Raw genomic sequence first — 14,716 nt, forward strand, 5'->3', positions numbered from 1 at the left:
CCTCACCATAGCTATGTATCTTTTTAATGAAAATTATTATAATATTTTACTTTGTTTTTACATATCTGTATCTTCACACTACATATAATATTCTTGGAGGCAGTGTTCAAATCACTTAGCATAGTACCCTGTCCTTCTCTTTCCTTCCTTTCTCCCTTCCTTCTTTCTGTCCTTTGTTCTACAGTGGTGAGCAAAAATCAAACACAATCCCCGCCCTCACAGAGTTGAAAGTCTACAGAGCTCAATAGATGTGTGCTGATAAACAAGTAAATGAGATGGTAACTGTTGCAAGCTCATAGTCTTATCCTTTCTGAGAGCAAAGCCTGCCCCTCTCCCTGTAGGTGGAGGAGTTTGAAATTGTGGGTGTGAGATTTTTGATTTGGACACCATTTTGACTTGGGAATCATATTGCTCTTTAATATTATTAGGGCTTCCTCCTTTTTAGGAGAGGAAGGAGATTTGTTCTCTCAGTTGATAATATATGATTTGCTAAAGAACCATTTTCTATCTTACATTTTCTTGAGTTGAATACTCCAGAATAGGGTAGCTTTGCATACAGAATGGTGAAACATCATCAGAATTCAGTGTGTACTAGCAAGCATAATCCAAGACATGCATTCTCAAGATGATGGAAATTGTTCTTAGTGGGGAGAAAAAAAGTTAAGATGTTACAATGGCTTATACTCCTCCAAAGGACCACTGTCCATACACAGATAAAAAGTATACCTATGGTATTAACATTTTGTGGATGAGCTATTAGGAAAAGATGTTTAAAAAGTCTCAATAATGGGGTGACAACAGGTTGAGAAACACTCATCCCAGATAGGCTTCTTATTTTGAAAGCATGGGATGAACCAGCTTGATCACTAGATCATTTTCTTCACTGTCTGTTTATCCTGATGCTGAGGGGATTGATTCCCTTATTGGGGAAGTTTTCTATGCTAGCAGAAATGAGCTATAAACTTGACAGTCAATATAACAGCAAAATGGGGTTTATGCCTTCTGCCTACTGCCTTTGACAAACACTCTGGGTAATTAGAGAGCAGTCAGTCATCAACCACACCTTTCATTTTTAATTTACTGATCTCATAATGTGTCACAAGGGAGCACACTGTGAGGTGATATGTACTGGAAATAAAATGGTGTAAAGCAAGTGGAAATATAGCTGTCATTCCACTCTCCAAGTCCTTAACCAAAACTGTGATGAAACTGGAAAAACAGAAGCACCTGAAAAACAAGTCACTTAAAGAATTAGGTGGGATGGTGATATCTGGATTTGTTTCATAGAAGAAATGTAAATGCAAGTGACTTTTGTGTTGGTCTTTTTGTGTGTGTGGGTGGGTTTTTTTTTGTGTGTGTGTGTGTAGTTTCACCTTCCATGTTTTCCACAAGGACTAACCAATACAAACATCAGTCTATCATTTTTTTAAGATTTATTTATTTGAGAGAGACTATGAGTGGGAGGAGGAGCAGAGGGAGAGGGACAAGCGGACTCCCCGCTGAGCCTGGAGCCCAATGCGGGGCTCCATTCCATGACCCATGAGATCATGACCTGAGCTGAAACCAAGAGTCAGACACAATCAATTGATCTACCCAGGCGCCCCCAAACATCACTATATTAAAGAATGCAGGGGCACCTGGGTGGCTTAGTCAGTTGAGTGGCCAACTCTTGGTTTCAGCTCAGGTCATGATCTCGAGGTTCTGGGATTGAGCTTGTTAGGCTCCCCTCAGCGTGGAGTCTTCTTGGGATTCTCACTCTCCCTCTCCCTCTGCCCCACCCCTGCTCATTCTCTCTCTCTTTCTCTTTCAAAAAAATAAATCTTAAAAAAAAAAGAATGAGGTAAGTTCCTGCATTTCAAATGATCCATGATCAGATTCCAGATATGAACGTCATCAAGTGAAATATGCACATTTATCATTTCTGGATAAGGAACAAAGAACGGGAGAGAACACAGGTTAAGAACCAAAAAGAGTAAAAAACCCCTCAAGAGTCCAAATTCCCAGTCCTTATTTCAAATTCATGGGGCCCCTTAACATAATATTTTATTTCCCATTTTACATCTTGTTTTTCTTCATAAAAAATATTGCATGTCTAGTTATCTTCATTACATAAGCAAATGCAAGGAAGATTTCCCCCCTTCTTTCCTACTATCTTTCCTTTGCTCCTTCCTTTCTGCCTCAAGAACTTATTGAATGTCCACTCCATGTAAAATATCATGCTCGGTTCAGGAAATGTAAACAGAGGAATATTTTAGAAGGGACCCATTCATTATGTGTAACAAGATTAAGCTTATTACTAAGAATACCATTTATTTTAGGGAATTTGGGGATGAATGAATGAATGAATGGTTGGTGGTTATTTATTGATTTTTTTTGCCCTTCATTTTTATAGCATTGTTTGAAAAAGAATTTTATATCAGTTATGGGTACAGAATATGAACCAACTTATAAAGCACAGCATTAGTCTTTTCTTTATTATAACACAGTGGGGGCAGTAATTTTTCCAGAGTTACTCTTTGATGTCACTTATATTTTTTGAAAATTAGTGATTATATAATAATAATATGGGTGTGGGGTGTTGGATGAAGGGAAACATTTATTCAGACCCAGAGACAGTGATCTTAGTTTTTTTTCCCAAGTGTCTGATGTCTTTTGACCCAATCTGAAAGTAGGTTCCCAGAACAACAGGGCTAGGTCATAAAACAAGACCATTAGAAAGGGTGGAACGTGAGCTCCTGGGCATGGCATAGAACAAAGGTGAACACTAGCCACCATGGGCAGGCAAGCTAGAAGTGCCCCTGTCAGGTGTCTTGGTAGAGTGAACAAGTGGTCCTTATATGCAAAGTTTAGCAAAAGTTCAATTAAGACTAATGTCTTGATCACTCCTTGGACTCCCTGGACTCCCTGGACTTTGTCATCCTAAACCATTAATTCATAGCCCACCATAATTAGTGAACAATGAGTGATTGTGGCAACATTCAGTTTGTATCATGGTTGCATTTGAAAACTTACAAAGTTGAATCAGATAAAATTCCTGCTACGTAATCATTTTTGATCTACAAAAATGACACTTTCCTGTGGCTCAAGCTCTTAGTTTTCTAGCCGATTCCTTGGAATTTAGGAAAGATGTTCCCCATATAAATATATGCCATACATGGTAAGACAGCCTTCAGGCCAGCTCACAGGAGCATATTAACCCATAATATAGCTTAAGTATTATACATTTATGATATAAAATATTAGAAGACAAACTTAAAATGCCAGCAATTTAATGGAAACAGAAGATAATTTAATAAGAACTAGCTTTGTCTGTATTTTATTGTCAGTGCTTGAGGAAAAACAGGTTTTAATGGAAGAATAAGAAAGCAATGGAACTAGTACAAGGAATTCATAGATACTCTGGAGACCTTTAAAGGACATCGATCCTGGCTCATTAAAAATTAGGTCTATATTCAGCATCTTGGCCTTACCACCATCCACTTGCTTCCCAACTCTTTATATTCTGGCATCCATTCCCATAACCTGGAGGAAACTGCTTCCTCAAAGTCACTAGTGAATTTCTGGTTGTTAAAGTCACAGCTTCCTGGTCCTCACCCTCCTGAATCTCTTGGAATCATTTTACAGCATAGGGCACCCTGCCCTCCTCTTTGACACACTCTTTCTTCCTGACTTTTCTGTGATATGGTCTTGTCCTTTTACTTCTCCTCCTCTCTCTTTGACCATTCTGAAAGAAGCCAGAGAAGAAGTTGAGGGAGAAATAAATAAATGGGGAAAAAATTAAGTGCTTTTGTGTAGTGTATTTGAGCTCTTAGTAGTAAAAGAATGAAGAGAATTAAATCTTGTGCACAATGAAGGTGACAGAGAACATACTTGGGGTTGATGGTTCTCTCTGCTGACCGCCAGTAGATTGGTTTGCCATCTAGGAGAGGCTTGGAGTAAGAGAAGAAAGGTGTGCAAGTAGTCATTGTATATTAATGGTTAGTTGCTTCACATAGTGGCGGAGAGCACCAGGGCTAGAGGAATACATAACCACAGTCCCTTACCTGCAACTCCCAGATCCAAAACACTCTGAAAACCATTTGTTGGCAACACCTGACCTGAACGGATACAATGCTCTTCATGATCTGTATTTATTGTATTTAGTAATATCGAATGCAGAAATATTCAAGTGTTTGGTAATGGGATGCTGCCCCAGATCCCAATGGGAGTAGATTAATACATGGTATATGCACAGTATTACCTGTATGGCCTGGGTTCTAATCCTAATACCACCATTAACTATTGTGTTGTCCCAGGTGTGTAGGGATTCGTAAGAGTGGAGGGAAGGCAATCCCATGAAATAAGTTCTCTCCATTTAGTGTAAATAGACTAGTTTTATTTATTTCTATATTTTTAAAAGATTTTTTTTATTTATTTGTCAGAGAGAGAGAACACAAGCAGAGGGAGAAGCAGGCCCCTTGCTGAGCAAGGAGCCTGATGTGGGACTCGATCTCAGGACCCTGGGATTGTATCCTGAGCCGAAGGCAGATGCTTAAGTGACTGAGCCACCCAGGTGTCCCTAGACTAGTTTTAAAAAGGAACTCATACTTGCCCTATCTGCCCAAAAGGTTATTGAGAGAACAGAATTAAATAAATAATAAAAACAGCAAAATTAATAAAGAAAATGTGCTCTGTGAATGAAATTTTTTATTTATTAAAATTGATATTGAGACTACTCAACTTGAGGCCATAAAGAGGAATAAAAGTGTTTGTTTAAGGGAAATATTTTACTATATGAATATATATTTATATTTACAATGGCTGAATCTCAGAAATAGATAACCTACCCATCTGGAAAGACACAACCACACATAGATCTGGTAGGGAGACAGCTGGTAGGAATATACATCAAGTATCTATTCCATTTATATGTGGATTTTTTACAGTATAGTACTATAATGTATTTTCCCTTTCTTATGATTTTCTTAACATTTTCTTTTTTCTAGTTCAGTCGATTGTAAGGATGCAGTATATAATACATATAACATACAAAATATGTATTAACTGATTATTTATCTTATTGGTAAGGCTTCCAGTCAACAGTAGGCTGTTAGCAGTTAAGTTTTTGGGGAGTCGAAAGTTATACTTGAATTTTCTACTGCCTAGGGGATTGGTTCCTCTAACTCCCACATTGTTCGGGGGTCAACTGTAATTGCAAAGAAAAAACTTCCAAGGACACATTACTTCTAGCCCCAACAATACCTTCATTTCCCCTCAGAGGATATAATCCTGTACAATCCCTGAAGAGAGGAGAGAGACAGAGAGAAACTTGTGTAACTCAACTAATTATCCCATATTAACTTCAACTCAATTAGGTAATGATCCTGTTTTTAAATGATTATTCTTTTTTTATTCTTTTATTTTATGACTATCATTGAACTAGTTGACATTTATTGAATCAACTGTCCTCCCAATCAATTCAGTTAAAAAATTCTATCTCACCAGATGGACAAGCTGTTTTGTTGAATTAACTAGTCAATATGGTAGAACTTTGTGCATCTGGTCAAATTCTAATGATACTTAGACTCTTTTACATTGAAGATTAGTGCCTGTGATTTGTCTGCCAGGTATGTGGATATGAGTCACTCATCCAGTTTTTTCATTGCGTGGGGCTGTTACAAGCAAAGACTCAAAGGTCCCTGGGAGAACAGGGCCACAGGCCAGCAGTGGAACAATTCATTCATATGATAAGCTTTTTGGGTTTTCTTTAGCACAATTCCAGGTAATCTAACATGCTCTTTGAAGAACTGAAGAGAATTTAAATCAATGAACGTAAGAACTAAAATCTGCTTGCTCAAAAGTGACAGAGGTTTGCCAATGTTAGTATCTGCCATCATTCCAAGGCTGATGGAGGCTCATGTTGAATTCCCATCACATATTATAGTATTTACTTGCTAGATTATCATCTGCTTAGCTATAAAGGGGAATACCAAGGTTCATTTCGGTAGTGCAATGATTGCAGAAAGCCCCGGGTTACAGTTTCAACTGTAGTACTTTGACACAGCACATTCTAGTAGATCGGCAAATAAAATGCCATTGACAAAACCCCCCCGAAGATAATACTGGAGCCCTTTGGGGGAATCGAGGGTGTTGTGGGGGCTAGAAACCAGTGTACTTGGCAGTTTTTTTCTCAGAGTTTCATAGTTCTTTCTTTGTGTTGAGAATCCAAATAGATGCCTCACATATCTATGTATTCCCTTTTACCACCTCCCTGCCAGATCTGTATTTCTTTCCAGATAGATAGGTTGTCTTACTTCTAAGATTTGGTCATTGTGTCAATGAATATTTACCCACGTAGTAAAATGTTTTCCCTAAGTAAATCTTTCTTTTCTTGGTGAATGCAAGTTGAGGTTTTTTTCAATATCACTTTTTATAAAGAATATAAAAGTTTTATTCACAGGATTCATTTTATTAACTAATTTTTAGTGCTTTTCATTATTCACCCAATAGCAAGTATTACTAATCCTACCTCACAAAAAAAGAAATGGAGGCTAAGTGAATTTAAATATATTGCCCAAAGTCATATAGCGTTTTAAAGTGTTCATACATTGTTAGAGGCTTTATAGCAGCTGATTCTTTCAGTTACCATATTTTAATTACATTGTTCTACTTTTTGTTTATTTTCACTTAAAATGTACTTTGTCATCAACTCCTCTTCCGGGAATAACTTGGATGTGCCAAGGTGTGTATTTAATGGAGGACAAGAACTGGGACTGGGGTGCCTGAAACCCCATTACTGAGTAACATGCAGAGTGGTTGCCAGGATTATTCTTGGTCCAAGCTGAAAACAGTACCATGGGCAGTGGCATAGAGAGAAATCAGAACTTACACACATTAGCTGCATTTCACACCTGGAGATTTTATTTTTTTTATTTTTTTAAGATTTTATTTATTGGGGCGCCTGGGTGGCTCAGTCGTGAAGCGTCTGCCTTCGGCTCAGGTCATGAGCCCAGGGTCCTGGGATCGAGCCCCGCATCAGGCTCCCTGCTCGGCAGGAAGCCTGCTTCTCCCTCCCCAACTCCCCCTGCTTGTGATCTCTCTCTCACTGTGTCTCTCTGTCAAATAAATAAATAAATAAAGATTTTATTTATTTATTTGACAGAGAGATCACAAGCAGAGGCAGCAGGAGAGGGAGAAGCAGGCTCCCCGCCAAGCAGGGAGCCCGGCAGGGGACTCGAAGGCGGATCTGTAAGCGACTGAGCCACCAGGCGCCTGTCACAACTGGAAATTTTATAATTTAATTTTATTTTTTTTAAGATTCTATTTATTTATTTGAGAGAGAGAGAGAGAGAGAGAGAGAGAGAGAGCACATGAGCAGGGGGGACTGGCAGGCAGAGGGAGAGGGAGAAGCAGGCTCCCCGCTGAGCAGAGAGCCGGATGCGGGGCTCGATCCCAGGACCCTGGGATCATGACCTGAGCCGAAGGCAGATGCTTAACTGACTGAGCCACCCAGGCGCCCACAACTGGAAATTTTAAAGATGAGGATTCTAGTTCTGCTTCAGCATTTATATAGCACTTCGGAGAATTGTTGGTCATTCCTGTGCTATACTTGATTTAGGTCCTTTGCCATTTATGCTTTGCTTCTAGGTAATGCAGGGCATGTTTTAGAGGCTCTGGTAAAACTACAACCAGAACTGCAACTTCCCTTCTTTTGAACAGAGTCAGATTGAAATGGAGGATGAAAACCCTGACATACCTGTTCAAACAGAAAGACCCTATCATTCCTTTACTCAAACCTCTCCATGCCTACCAGTCTCTTTCAGGGTAGAACTCTAAATCCCCAAATGACAATAGGGCCCTACATAATCTGTCCTCAGCCCCTGCAAACTCCCTATTTTTTCTTATAACAATTGTCATACATAAAGAAAGTTGGAGGACTAGTACAATGAATACCCATATATCTACCACCTAGATCTAACCATTCAAAACTGAAATTATAAAGGGCCAGGAGAGATGGGGCCCTGAGGGGGTTGGAAGTGAAAGAAGAGAACCCACTGGATCACGCTGTTAGAGATGTAATGGAGGATGGACTAGGACGCCTATTAAACCCAGGTCCTTACACAGTGAGTGGGAGTTGGGGTGGGTGGGTGGGGAAGAGGCCTCAGTTGGCCTGTGCTTGGGGCTCATTCCCAGAGCAGCATTTGGTTTTGTTTGTTTTCCAGCTTTATGGAGATGTAATTGACATATAACTTTGTGTAAGTTTAAGGTGTACAATGTAATAATTTGGTATATGTATACACTGCAAAAATGATAACCTGCTAAGGTTAGTTAACACATCAATCACTTCACATAGTTACAATTTTTCTTTTTGTGGTGAGAATTGATAAAATCTACACTCTTAGCAACTTTCAAATATACAATACAGTATTGTTAACTATAGTAACCATACTGTACATTACATTCCCAGAACTTATACCACATCTTTTTTTAACCATCCATCCGGTGACAAACACTTAGGTTGTTTCCATATCCTGGCTATTGTGAATAATGCTGCAATGAACATGGGAGTGTTGATATCTCTTTGAGATCCTGTTTTCATTTTCTCTGGATATGTACCCAGAAATGGGATTGCTGGATCATATGATAGTTATATTTTTTTAATTTTTTGAGGAAACTCCATACTGATTTTCATGGTGACTGCACCAATTTACATTCCCACCAACAGTGAACAAGGGTTCTCTTTTCTCTACATCCTCACCAATCATCTCTTGTCATTTTTAAAAAATCACAGCCATTTGAGCAGGTGAGAGGTGATACCTCATTGTGGTTTTGATTTGCATTTCCCTGATGAGGAGTGATGTCGAGCACCTTGTACCTATTTTACCTATTGGCCGTTTGTGTGTCTTCTTTGGAAAAATGTCTTTAAAAAGATATTGGTATGTTGTGTTTCCATTTTCATTTGTTTCAAGATATTTTTTGATTTCTTCTTTGACTTGTTGGTTCTTCAGCAGTGTATTGGTTGTTTTTTTTTTTTAAGATTTTATTTATTTATTTGAGAGAGAGTGAGCGTGAGAGAGAGAACACAAGCAGGGAGCAGCACAGGGAGAGGGAGAAGCAGACTCCCTGCTGAGCAGGGAGCCCGATGCGGGGCTTGATCCCAGGGGGATCATGACCTGAGCCAAAGGCAGACGCTTAACCAACTGAGCCACCCAGGCACCATGGCAGTGTATTGTTTAATTTCCACATATTTGTGAATTTTCCAGCTTTCCTCCTGTTATTGGTTTCTAGTTTCATACCATTGTAGTTGGAAAAGATACTTGGTATAATTTCAATCTTCTAAAATTTGCAAAGATTTATTTTGTGACCTATCATATCATCTGTCCTGGAGAATGTTCCATGTGCACTCGAGAAGAATATCTATTCTGCTTCTCTTGGATGGAATGTTCTGTGTATGTCTATTAGGTTCATTTGATCTAAAGTATGGTTGAAGTCCAATGTTTCCTTGTTGATTTTCTGTCTGGATGATCTATCCATCGTTGAAATTCGGAGAGTATTAAAATCCCTTACTTTATTATATTGTTGCCTGTTTCTCCCTTCAGATCTGTATTTGCTTAATATATTTAGGTGCCCCAATGTTGGGGGCATATGTATTTACAATTGTCATATCTTCTTGATGAATTGGTCTCTTCACCGTTATATAATGACCTTCTTTATCTCTTTTTACCACTTTTTAAAATATTTTATTTATTTATTTGACAGAGAGACACACAGCGAGAGAGGGAACATAAGCGGGGAGAGTGGGAGAGGGAGAAGCAGGCTCCCCGCTGAGCAGGGAGCCCGATGCGGGGCTCGATCCCAGGACCCTGGGATCATGACCTGAGCTGAAGGCAAATGCTTCCCGAATGAGCCACCCGGGCATCCCTCTTTTTACCACTTTTGATTTAAAGTCTATTTTGTCTCATATAAGTATAGCTACCCCAGCTCTGTTGGTTTTCACTTGCATGAATTATCTTTTCCATCCCTTCACTTTGAAACTATGTGTGTCCTTAATAAAGCTGAAGTGAGTCTCTTGTAGGCAGCAGATAGTTGGGTCTTGGTTTTTAGCCACTGTACATATTTTCATTAGAGAATTCAATCTATTTACATTTGGAGTAATTATCGATAGGTAAGGACTTTCTAATGCCACCTTGTTAGTTATTTTCTGGCTATTTTGTAGTTCCCCTTTTCCTTTCTTTCTCTCTTGCTGCCTTTCTTTATGAATTGATAATTTTTCACAGTGGTATGCATTCATTCCCTTCTCTTTATCTTTTGTGAATCTGCTATAAGTATTTGCTTTGTGGTTACTGTGAGGATTACATAAAACACAGGCTGATAACAACTTCTATTGCATACAAAAACTCTATCCTTTTACTGTCCCCCTTTTATGTTTGTGATGTCTGAATTTACATCTTGTTACATTATGTATCCATTAGTGAATTATTGTAGCTATAGCTATTTTTATTTCTTTAAGATTTTATTTATTTATTTGAGAGAGAGAGACAGAACAGGAGCAGAGGGGAGGAGAGGCAGAGGGAGAAGCAGGCTCCCTGCTGAGGAAGGAGCCTGACTGGATCCAGGGCTTGATCCCAGGACCTTGGGATCTTGACCTGAGCCGAAGGCAGACGCTTAACCAGCTGAGCCACCCAGGTGCCCCCCTATAGCTATTTTGAATATTTTTGTCCTTTAACCTTAATACTAGAGTTAAGTGGTTAATACCCCACCATATTACAGTATTAGAGTATTCTGCATCTGACTATATACTTGCTTTTACCAGTGTCCTGTATATTTTCATATGTTTTTCATGTGACTAATTAGAGTCCTTAAGTTTTGGCTTGAAGAACTCCTCTCAACATTTTCTGTAAGGCAGGTCTAGTGGTGATGAGCTCCCTCAGCTTTTGTTTCTTAGGAAAAGTCTGTATCTCACCTTCATTTCTGAAGGACAGCTTTGCTGAGTAAACCATTTTTCTCTCAGCACTTCAAATACATCATCTCATTCTCTCCTGACCTGCAAGATTTCTGTTGAGAAATATATTTACAGCCTTATGGGGATTCCCTTGTATGAGAGGGGTTTTTTTTTTTTTCTCTTGCTATTTTAAAAATTCCCCTTTGTCTTTGATTTTAGACAGTTTTATTATAATGTGTCTTGGAGAAGATCATTTTAGACTGAAATATTGGAGTGACCTATTAGCTTCAATAGGCTCCAGTGATGTTCCGTAAGTCCTATAGGCCTTCTTTATTCCTTTGCATTCTTTTTTTCTTTTTCCCAGAGCGTCATTTGACTGGAGCTCTGATCATCCATGTTCTCCCACTCAGTCAAGGACACGTTTAAACCCTTAGCCCATGAAACCCTCCAGAGATAAAGATTACACAACACTCTTCAGTAGTCTGTGTCACTGTTAACAACTATCAAGCGATTCTCCCTTAGGACAAAACATGAGCTTTTGACATGTTCTTTCAGCCCATTTCCTCCTGTTCTTTTCTGGGTAGAGAGGGAGTTATCTAGAAAATATGTCCTACATATTGACGTCAACAAATTTCAAGGCAAAAGAACTACATCCTTTTCATCTGTTTTTAAGAATCATAATTATGATATGGAGTCTTACCAGTTCCCTTGAACCTTTGCCAAATCCCACAGAAAGAGTCAGGGTTGAAATAAAAAACTCACTGACAGTTTAAACCCCTGTCCTCTTACTGAGTGACATTGAGCTAGTTACTAGCCTTGCTGAGGATTTGAAAAGTAACAATTTCCACAAGGGTGGTTGTGAACTCTCAGCAAGCTGATATACATTGGTGCCCTGCACACACAGGAAATACTTTGTGTCAGTTCTCTCCCCTGTGATATTCAAAACAGCTAATTATTTGGACTGATATTTTATATTGTATTTTTTCTTGCCTTCTCCTATTTGCTGTTGAGACCAGTGCATATACATCTAAACAGGATCAGATACTTTGTGCTTGAATGCCTTGGCAGCTTTGCTACTTACTATTCTGCTTGGCCCGGATTGAGATTTGGGGATGTGCGATCATGCATACACATTAGTTCTTGAGAGTATTATGTTCATAGCTTTATCTAGATCAGGGTCCCTGAACCTCAGCACTTGACATTTGGGGCCAAACAATTCTTGTTTGTGGGGACCTGTCCTGTGCATTGTACGATGTTTAGCAGCCTCCCTGACCTCTAGCCACCCTCCCCCAGTTGGGACAACCAAAAATATCTTCAGGCATTGCCAGTTGTCTCCTGGGAGGCAAAATCACCCTGGTTAAGAACCACTGCTTATATCACTGGCAAAGATTGGCTTTGAACAGCATGAAATTATTGCCATGCCATCTGAAGTTGTCATCTCTGAATCTATGATCTCTAATTATTATTCTCTGTTGCTGAATATACTCACACTACTGAGAAAAACCTAGCTTTTTATCAAGATAGGGCAGAGCCCCCATGGTCTCCCCTCAGTGAAAATCATGAAAATAAGGAGAGAAACTGTTCGTAACTGATGCAAGTTTGATGTCATCCTGGGGCCATTTTTTGAGCCATCCAGCCACACATTTTATGCTTCTTCATACCTTGACTGTCCCTCTTTTCCATGCCTGTGATAAGAATTCTTTCAAAAAGCCCTTTCTGACTCCAAAGAGTCTGATCTTGAAGCCAGACTGCTGAGGCTCAAATCCTAGTTTCATTGCTTTTGAGCTTTGTGATCTTAATTCCGTGCCTCAGTTTCCTCATCTAGGAAATGAGGATGGTCCAGTTACTTACCTCTTGGGTCATCATGAGGATTAAATGAGGGAGCACATGTAAAGCAGTTAAACCCTGGGTGGCACACAATAAGCATTCAGCAAAGGTTAGATATCATTATTGTTACTATTATTAGTAGTATTAGTCTCTATGATTCAGAGTCTCATCTCCTTCAGAAAACCTACCTGATGACTCCTTGGGGCCACTCTGACCTCCAATTTCTCTGAAATCATGAAAAGTTTTATAATCTTACAAATCAGAGTTTATTCACATCATCTTTTATCCAAATAAATTTCCCAACAGCACAGGATTGTATGAGCCAGAAATTATGTGTTCTACGTGATTTTCATTCACTTATTAAGCAAATAGTTGTTAACACTGTTGGGGGGGTCTATATCCCTGGAAAAAATTGAGGTAGTGGTTTGGATAGATATCTTTCCTCTCCTATCAGGACTTTCTCCACCTCTTCTCCACTCTTACCTGGTTATGTCATATATAGTCAGTGGGTAGGGACAGCAGCATGATATTGAAACTTAAGATGGAAACTCCATCTAGACCAAGGCATCATTTAGGAAGATTTTGCGAGTTCTGTCTTCTGTGCCTAAAATTCATAAGAACCCAAACTCATGGCTGGAATGAAATCTCTATGGAAAATGTCCCCACAAATATTCCCTTCTGCAGTGGGTGAAACAAGCACTATGTATATTACCTATATGAAAGACATTCCCTACTTCCTTAAGGCAGAGACAACTTTAGGTGGATGTCTATCATTCTCCAACATGAATCAGATGCAAATCTTGATTAGTCTAAGCCAATTATCCTAGTCCCCTAGGGATGGAGTCCATAACTAGCCCTACTAATGGCACAGACCAAACAAATCTCTTAGAAGAGTGGAGGGAGGGGAACATTGTCTCCAAAATGAGCCTGATAGACCTCAACAAGAGAATAACTATTGGACATTTCTTGTTGGATTAGAAAATGTGGCTTTAATACTCAATCTGGAGACTGAGGTAGAGCCCAAAGGGGATGAAAGTTTCTTCTAAGATAGTTAGACAGTTAGGAAGTATTAAGCAAAGTGTAAAAGTCTTCATTCACCCTCAGACTCTAGTTGAGAGGCAGGAGCTAACTCCAAAAGGAGTCTTTTATGCTTTGAATGACCATCAATGTTTCAGCCTTGACCTGGTTGGGCGTAAGCCACTTGACTTTGACTATCTCTCACGTCAGCTGCCTTCTCTGAACCTGTACCTTGCTTCAACTCACCACCTTGTGCTCCTGAGATGTGTCTACTTTTCTAAATCAGTGAAGAAATGTGATGCTCTGGCCAAGTTCCTGAAACTCCCTTTTTAAAAAAATTTTTATTTTTGGGCGCCTGGGTGGCTCAGTTGGTTGAGCGACTGCCTTCGGCTCAGGTCATGATCCTGGAGTCCCGGGATCGAGTCCCACATCGGGCTCCCTGCTCGGCAGGGAGTCTGCTTCTCCCTCTGACCCTCCCCCTCTCATGTGCTCTCTCTCTCTCATTCTCTCTGTCTCAAATAAATAAATAAAATCTTAAAAAAAATTTTTTTATTTTTATTTTTTTATTAACATATAATATATTATTTGTTTCAGGGGTACAGGTCTGTGATTCATCAGTCTTACACAACTCACCAAGGCACATACCCTCCCCAATGTCCATCACCCAGCCACCCCATCCCTCCCACCCCCCTCCACTCCAGCCACCCTCAGTTTGTTTCCTGAGATTAAGAGTCTCTTATGGTTTGTCTCCCTCTCTGGTTTCATCTTGTTTCATTTTTCCCTCCCTTCCCCTATGATCCTCTGTCTTGTTTCTCAAATTCCCCATATCAGTGAAATCATATGATACTTGTCTTTCTCTGACTGACTTATTTTGCTTAGCATAATACCCTCTAGTTCCATCCATGTCATTGCAAGGGGCAAGATTTCAATTTTTTGATGGGTGCATAATAT

The sequence above is a fragment of the Neomonachus schauinslandi genome, chromosome X (genome assembly GCF_002201575.2).
Source record: "Neomonachus schauinslandi chromosome X, ASM220157v2, whole genome shotgun sequence".
Lineage (NCBI taxonomy): Eukaryota > Metazoa > Chordata > Mammalia > Carnivora > Phocidae > Neomonachus > Neomonachus schauinslandi.